The sequence below is a fragment of the Carya illinoinensis genome, chromosome 8 (assembly GCF_018687715.1).
Source record: "Carya illinoinensis cultivar Pawnee chromosome 8, C.illinoinensisPawnee_v1, whole genome shotgun sequence".
Classification (NCBI taxonomy): Eukaryota; Viridiplantae; Streptophyta; class Magnoliopsida; order Fagales; family Juglandaceae; genus Carya; species Carya illinoinensis.
This window is the reverse complement of record NC_056759.1, coordinates 37,327,951-37,336,824: the sequence shown is the minus strand read 5'-3', so window position 1 is coordinate 37,336,824 and position 8,874 is coordinate 37,327,951.

The following is an 8,874-nucleotide window of genomic DNA, read 5'->3' as shown; positions in this document are numbered from 1 at the left end:
ATTCGCCTATGGTGCTTAATTTTTCCAGTCAACGAGAACAATATATGAAGCCTTTTCGATTTCTCTGTATTTGGGGTACACATGAGGGATTTCTTCCTTTGGTGAAAAGTTGTTGGGATAAGGTTTTTGAGGGGAATGCTATGGAGCGGATTAGGAAAAAATTGAAATATTTAAAAGGCGAGTTAATGAAATGGAATAAAGACGTGTTTGGTCATGTTGATGTGGAGATTCAGAAACTAGGTGACCGGGTTCACTTGCTGGAAGAAGAGCTGGTACGGACTGGTTTGGAGCAAACAGAAATGGAGCTTTTGGAAGCTAAACAGTCACATTTGCAATGGATAAACCGAGAAGAAATGTTGGCATGTCAAAAGTCACGGATAAAATGGCTTTTAGAAGGGGATTCGAACTCAAAGTTTTTTCATGCTGCTTTACGAGTCAAACATTCAAAGAATAAAGTTGGAAAAATGTTGTTGGAAGATGGTAGAGTGCTGGACGATAGTGATCAGATTCATACGGAAGCAGTAAACTATTTTCAGCAGATGTTTACATGTTCCAGTGTTAATACAGAGGGTCCGGAAATGGAATTATTGCATCCGGTTGTAACAGCAGCAGAAAATACAGAACTGTGTAAACAACCATCTGTTGAAGAAGTGCAGAAGGCTCTAAAGTCTATTCCGGTAGACAGCAGTCCGGGTCCAGATGGTTATTCGGCTTCTTTCTTTTCACTGGCTTGGGATATTGTGAAAGAGGACCTTGTGGAGATGGCAAAGGAATTTTTTGCAGGGCAACCTTTTTCAAAATTGTTCGGAGCAACACAATTGGTTTTACTACCTAAGGTGGAGGAGCCTGTTGGTTTTGGGCAATTTAGGCCAATTAGTCTTTGTTATGTGGTGTATAAGATCATGACAAAGATTATGGTATATCGTTTGGCTCCGGTACTTGGTAAAATTATTTCGAAGGAGCAAGCGGCGTTTATTCCAGGAAGAAGTATTTTTGACAATATGGCTTTGGCACAGGAGTTGGTACAAGGAATAAATCGAAAGGTTCGAGGTGGGAACGTGATGTTGAAGATTGATATGGCAAAGGCGTATGATCGTGTTAACTGGAAATTCCTTATGGAAGTTTTACGTCGTTTGGGTTTTTCTGAGAATTGGAGGAATTTAGTATATAATGCTATTTCTTCTCCTTGTTACTCGATTATGTTGAATGGTGGCTCTAAAGGTTTCTTTCAGGCATCGCGGGGAATAAAGCAAGGTGATCCACTATCACCATATTTGTTTATTTTGTCTCAGGATATTCTTTCGCGCATGGTGAATCAACAATTCAGGATGGGTCGAATCAAGTGGTATCATTCAGGTGGCGGAACACTTATTTTGCATCTTTTGTATGCGGATGATGTTTTGGTTTTTGCCAATGGAGGTAAGGTTGCTATTAGAAGGATTATGGAAATTTTACATCGGTATGAAGAGATGTCGGGGCAATTGATGAGTCCTACTAAATCAACGATTTATTTTCTAATTCTATTGGTTTGGATCGTAAAAGGGATATAAAGAGGTTATCGGGTTTTGTAGAGGGGAGTTGGCCTTGTGGTTATCTTGGTATTCCTTTGTATGTGGGTCAGCTCAAAATTAATTTATTTGATGGTTTCTTGTCGAAGATTCAAAAAAAATGGGCGGGGTGGAAAAGAAAACTTTTATCATTTGGGGGAAAGATTATTCTACAAAAACATGTACTGAATAGCATTCCAATTCATATGCTTTCGGTTTTAAAAATTCCAAAAGGAATTTATGACAGGATAAGAAGCATTTTCTCTGATTTTCTTTGGGGTTCCTCTTCGGAGATTAGAAAAAGAAAATGGGTGTCGTGGAATGTGATTTGTAAGCCTGTGGAAGAAGGGGGGCTTGGTGTTAGAGACTTGATGGAGGTGCAGGAATCTTTATTTATGAAATTTGGTTGGAAATTGTTGAAGGGAGATTCTCTTTGGGCTGAATTTTTTAAGAAGAAATGTATTGGCCAAGATCATGTATATAAGGCTATTCAAGTGCAAAAGGGGACAAGGTTTTGGAAAGGAGTAGCAGAATTAATGCCGAGAGTTATTAAAAATTTGAAATGGTTGGTGGGTAATGGGAATGTGAATTTTTGGATGGATAATTGGGTTGGTTGTGGGCCTCTTCATGATTTTTGTCCAGTAATAGGGAATATTGGCCTTAAGGTTGCAGAGGTCTTTGATAATCGGGGTCCAAAGCTTGAGGTTATTGGTGATCTGGTTCCGGATGAAGTGATGCAATTAATTAAAGAAGCTGGAATAAAGTTGAAGCCAAATAATTCGGATGTGTTGATATGGAAGCATACGGTGGAGGGGAAATTTACAACGAAATCAGCCTGGGAGTTATCTAGAGAAAAGGGACAAATCTGTGAATGGAAGAAGTGGTTATGACAGCCTAATGTTCAGAAAAAAAAAATGTCTTTTTTCTGCTGGAGGGCTAAAAGAGGGGCTGTGCCGACGGATGAAAGAGTGCAACGGCTGAATATTCCTTTAGTGTCTAAATGTCAGTGTTGTGTTATTCCAGATGTAGAATCTTTGAATCATGTTTTATGTGCAGGGCCGGAAGTTCAAAAGGTATGGAGATACTTTGCAGAAATCTGTAATGTTCGGCTGCCTCATATCAGAAACTGGAAGGGTATGATGTTGTATTGGTGGCAGAAAGCAAAGAAAAACACACGAGTGGGCTGGCTGCGGGGAGTCATTCCTATTATGATCTCATGGGCTTTATGGAAGCCTAGATGTTTATCGCGTATAGAAGGAGTTCCGTTCAGCATTGACGTTATCATTCGGCAAGTGAAATGTTTCCTACAAGAAGCCTGCTGCTCGGTACAAAGCTTTCATAAAATAAAAACAGGGGATTATGAAATTATGCAAAGTTTGAACTTACCAATCATTCCAACACGTAACAAGCAACTAAAGTATATCAAATGGGAGATGCCAGAGGTCGGAACTGTGAAGCTGAATGTAGATGGGGGTGCTCGAAATAATCCAGGAGAGGCTGGTGGAGGAGGTATTATTCGGGATTCTAGGGGTAGATGCATTGCTGGTTTTGCTCATAATTATGGTATTGCTTCGAATACGGTTGCTGAATGTCGAGCATTACTTGATGGTTTGCGACTTTGTAAACAATTAAAGTTTCAGAATGTGTTAGTAGAATCTGATTCTTTGGTTGTTATGGATTGGATTACATCTGGAGTTTGTAGACTATGGTTTTTATGGGAGTATTGGGATGAGATTCAGGGGATTTCTAGGGAGATACGTGCGAGGTTTCGACATATTTTTCGGGAAGCAAATATGGTAGCGGATTTTTTGGCAAAAGAGGGTGTACAGGGTGTGGTGTGTGATTTTTTGGGTTTGGATTTCGAGAATAGTCGTCTTAGAGGCTTGATCCGCATGGATCGGTTGGGGATGGTTTCTATTAGAGAGATGTAATTTTTTTTTGGTTCTTTTGGTTCTTTGAGTTTGTTTTTTTTTGTATTCCTCCGCCGTAAGTGAGGATTTTTTTAATAAACTTGGGACAGGGCTACTAGGTGGGTGGCTACTGGCTCTTTGATAAAAAAAAAAAAAAAAAAAAAAAAAAAGTGTGTAGCACACCCTGATCTATGGCGACTTCGAAAATTAACAAGTCTTCCCCATATTTGACTGCCAACTCTTTTGTGCACTCCAGTGATATGATTAGTTGTGTATTAAAAAAATTAATTCAACCAATCATATCAGTGAAGTGCGCAGAAAATACGCAAAATGACTATATGTTAATTAACACTTCTTCTTCTTTACCAGATCTACTGTACCATTACCAGAAAAAAAAAAAAAAATCTACTTTACGGTTCTCTTTATCATTCCTCTCGTTCTTTACCGTCGCCCTCTCTCTCTCTCTGCTTCGCCAGGTACTCTCTTCCTATCCTCTCCGTCTCAAGGTTTTAATTGGAACTTCTTTTTTCTCTGTTTTTTATCTTTTAATCTCATGGAAATTATTAACTGGGTTTGTTTAAAAGAAAAGGTAGGGAAGGTAGAAATTAGAAAATAAAATGGATTTTATGGTTCTTGGTATTGTAGAGTTTTTAATCTCGCTAAAGTGATAGTCTCCACCCATTATGGTATTACTATTAGGGTAAGAACTGAATTCTGGTTATTTAGGTAGATGCTTTTTCGTTATTTTGTGCATGTATTTATCGATGTAAATGATCCATTGCGAGATTCTTGGCAGAACACTCTGATTTCTTTTCACTGGGAATCTTGGCAGAACACATGTACAATAACACATAATGCATTCTTGTTTTTTCAAGTTTTTGAACTTTTTTTGTTTTTTTTACCAATTTAATTGAATCCGAATGTCTGAAGAATTAAATACAAGTCCATGAAGCCTTGATAAAAATGACAAGTTAACTAAAAGCATTTGACTTTCTTATTCTCATTTTCTTCTCTTTTTGTTTCCTCCTATCCTAATTGTTTAATCCGGTTTGCTTCTGGTTAGCAGAAGATAACAAAGAAAAACTTTTCATTGGCAACGTGCTTGCTGGCAAACATCTTGATCAGGCAGCATCTTGGTTTGTGGAATATTTTTTTTGATTAGTAAGATCGTGTAATATGGAACATGAAAGAAACAAGGAAGCAGAGACTCCTACAGAAGCACCCACTGAATCAGAATCTAACATGAAGAAATAAGAAGATAACGAAAATAGATCAGACTCACCTGTCGAGGCACCTATGAAACCAGATTATAAAAGGAAGGAAACAGAGGCATCTACTGGACCTGAGTCACCAAGAAAGAAAATTTTGAAATCATTAAAGGCCGAATCAAAAATTGCAAAGAAGCCTCTTAAACTCCAGAAAAGATAACGGTTGTCCACAGACTCGATGGAAATGAAAAGAGAATAATAAGCGTGTATTGAAGGGCAACATAGAAAGCTGTAATAGTGGAGAAGAGGTTAAAGAACTGAATTCTAGAGAAGGCAATGAGAAGAACGTCGTTAATGAAGAGCATATGGAGAAGAGCCATTAGCCTGATAATAACCAAGAGAATACGATTGAGTCAGAAAACCACAATCAAAAAGAGAGAAACAAGGAGGCCTCGAATGTCAGACGGTGGTACTGAGAGTCAAAAAGAACAAACAAGAACATGATGGCACTGATTTACAAAATTTCCATCTTATTTTATTTCCAAACATCCTCTCAAAGCATGTTTGGCAAAGCATTCCTATCCATAGCCTTTCTATTCTACACACTCCGAAAGTGGTATTGGATAAATTGAAGAGATTGATGAGTACCTTCTTTTGGGGTGTTAGAGAAGGCAAGCTTAAGAAAAAATAGAGGGCTTGGGATGAGCTTTGTAAACCAATTTCAGAGGGGGGCATTGGGCTCAGAAATTTGCATGAGGTGCAGACATCCCTTCATATGAAGTTAGTCTGGAATTTGCTTCAAGGAAAATCGGTTTGGTCGAAATTTTTGGTTGTTAAATATGTCGGTAATAATCAGATCTCCTGCGTAGATTCCTCTAAAGGATCGAAATTATGGAAGATGCTTTTAAATAACATGGTTGTTGTAAAAAAATTTTCCAAATGGAGGTTGAAAGTGGGGAACATTTCCTTTTGGCACGACAAACGGTTAAATGATGGTCTTCTTATTGAACAACATGAAGTTCGGGATTTACCGAATCTTTTTATCGCAGAGTGTAAACTTGGAAATGGGTGGAATGTGGAACTGTTTGACCGATTAGTTGGCATGAAAAAGTCGGAACAAATATTAGAAGAATTGAGTAGGGTGAAGCAGGGAATGAAACTCTTATTTGGTTACCAAATGCCCAAGGAATTTTTTCCACTCGTTCTGCATGGGAATGTATCAGGTCTAGAGGCCCAAAAGTGCCTTGGAATAAATGGTTGTGGCATCCTGCACTAACAAAAAAAATGTCTCTAATAATGTGGAAGGCAGAAAATAATTGTTTGCCTGTGGATGATCGTGTTCGTAGAGCTGGGATCCCGTTGGCATCCAAGTGTGATTGTTGTGACAATGGGGGATATGAGGATCAGAGTCATGTACTGGCACTTGGGACGTTTGCCGAACAGGTATGGAGCAAATGTTGCTCTACTCTTGCTATATGTCGGATGGAAGGCCGAAACTGGAAGATTGGCTACGGATTGGTGTTGGCTTCCTTTCGTATAGACGGAACGGTGTCTATCTTTTGACTCATTTATTTACTTTATTGCTTGGGATTGGTCATTCATTGTATAGATCTTGGTAATAAGGTGATGTCTTTTTTTTTTGGATGATTGGGATTTATTGGTTTATATTCTTGGTATTTTTTTTGTAATTCCTAAGTGTCTGGATGTAGTATGTTTTTCCTCCACTATAAGTGAGGGCTATTTTAATAAATTTGAAGATGAGTCACTCTGATATATGTGACTCTAATTCTTCTTAAAAAATAAAATAAAATAAAAAAGCCGTGCAGATTGTTTTCACTATCGTGTAATGGGTAATACTACAAGTAAAATAGATGTGATGTGTATCTAACCTGAGATTAAAAAATTGAGAAAGGAAAATGTTACTTAGATCCTGGAAGCTTATGGAAAAAATCGATTGATTGTATTTTTTCACTTAATGATTAAAAAAGTGATTAGTGAATAGTGAATTGATATTTTTTTTTTCAATTTTTTAAAAAGATTTTCAGATGTTCAAAAAATAGTCGAAAGAAAAAAAACATTTAGACTTATCGATATAATGCGGGGCACCATTCTCAATCCCCAAGCATGGTCTATTGAGAAAATAATGTTTTAATCATTATAATTTTTCCAAATTTACAAACAAAAAATATTTAACTTTTTCAAATCCCAACAAAAAATAATATTAAAGAATTATATTTTAACAATATTTTAACTTTATAATATTATTTATTCAACTTTTTCTATCATTTTCCAAAACACAATAAATATTTAATAAAAACTATCTCATGACTACTATTCACAAATCATTTTCCAACTATTTACAAAATTTGCATTCCATCTCATTCTCCGAACATTCACTTGCATTATGCATTTTCACGGATTTAAAAGAATCAATCGTTACACTGTTTCTCCGAAAGAATACAAGGCATAACTAACTGGGGACCCTCTTCTATCCAAACTACCTCTTCTTCACCAGAGAGAGTTAATTTTGCTGGAGCAGCTCGGTTACCTTCTCTTGAGACATGTTGAATCCTCCAACTTCCTTTGCCTTGAAATGAAGTTTTAATATCCTCTATTATCTGTCCATACCAAGAGAAATTGACTTCACTTTTCTGTACTTCTTTAATGATTGTAAGTGCATCTCCTTAAAAAACCGCATTTCCAATCCCTATTTCCAGACAAAATTCGACAGCTCTCTCTAAGGCTAGAGCTTCGGCCACAACAGGGTCCTTTACAAAGGTTTTTGGCATACATAACGAGGCTATCAAGTCCCTTCCCAATTTCTGATTACCACTCGAACTCCCATCTTGGAATTACTCACATCAAATGCAGCATCCCAGTTCACCTTGTAGGAATTATAATCTGGTTTTCTCCACCTAGCGGATGTTCTAATATAAAGTTCTGTTATAACATGAGATTCACTTCTCTCTTGTGCTTGTTGAAAGCACTCCAATTATTCCTTTGCTCCTTGTAAAACAGATCTTCGACTATCAAAGTTTCTGTAAAAAACAAAATTGTTCCTTCTAAACCAGATTTTCCTCAACACACACACAGCTTCCTCTAGCTACTTTTTATGCAATCTTATGACCATGTTCTCCCATAGTTTGTAAAGGCCAATATCTGCTCACTGCCACTTTTGTAAGCTTCTCAAAGAATCTGCCCATACATCTTAAAAAGCAGCACAACTCCAAACAGAAAGACAACTTGTCTCCCCCACAAGCTTACAAATAGGACACGGGTCACTATTTGTGATTTTTCTTTTGAACATATTACTTTTAGTGGGAAGCACTTCACTAATTGCTTTCCACATAAACACTTCAACCGAATTTGAAACATTCAACTCCCAAATTTTCTTCCATCCTGCTGAAACAGTGCCTGATTGCTCACCATTCCTTTTGTTTTTTAAACTGAACTGCCTAGTGATATGTTGTTTTTACAAAAACATTCTAGACTTGCTAGGACCCCAAATGATTCTGTCCTCAGATCCTCTTATGCTAATTGGTAGGTTCTTGATTACATCAGCCTCTTCTGCACTCGTCAAATCATTTATAAGGACAGAATTTCAGCCTCCCTTTGCATCAATTAGCTCTTTTACCTTAGCTTCACTTGAGACAGACAGTCTTCACTTGTGATTGAACCATATGTGTTGTAGGAGTTAGAAGCCATTTATCACCCCATATTTTGATCTTCTCCCTATTCCCCACTCTCCATCGATTACCTTCCTTAATTAAGTACCCAGAACACCTGTGAGGAACCACTGCCAGCTTTGGCACCCAATACACCCCCTTGTCTGAAATATTTTTCTTTTAGGATCTTAGTTACTAGAGAATCAGGGTTTATTAATAGTCTCCAAAACTACTTTGCCAACTAGCTTTGTTAAAACTCTTCACATCTCTAAAACCCAACCCTCCATGGCTCTTTAAAATCCCTACTTTACTCTACTTCTTCCATTGGATCTTCCTTATTTGATTCATATAACCCCTCCAACAAACGAGCAATCTTGTTTCATATCTCTTTACACAATTTTTTAAGTAACTGAAAGACACTCATAGCATATGTAGGTATGGCTTGTAAATCAACTTTTATAAGAACTTCTTTACCTACCTGAGATAAAAATTAATTCTTCCAGCTATTAATCCTCTTCCAAAACCTCTCCTTAATCCCTTTAAA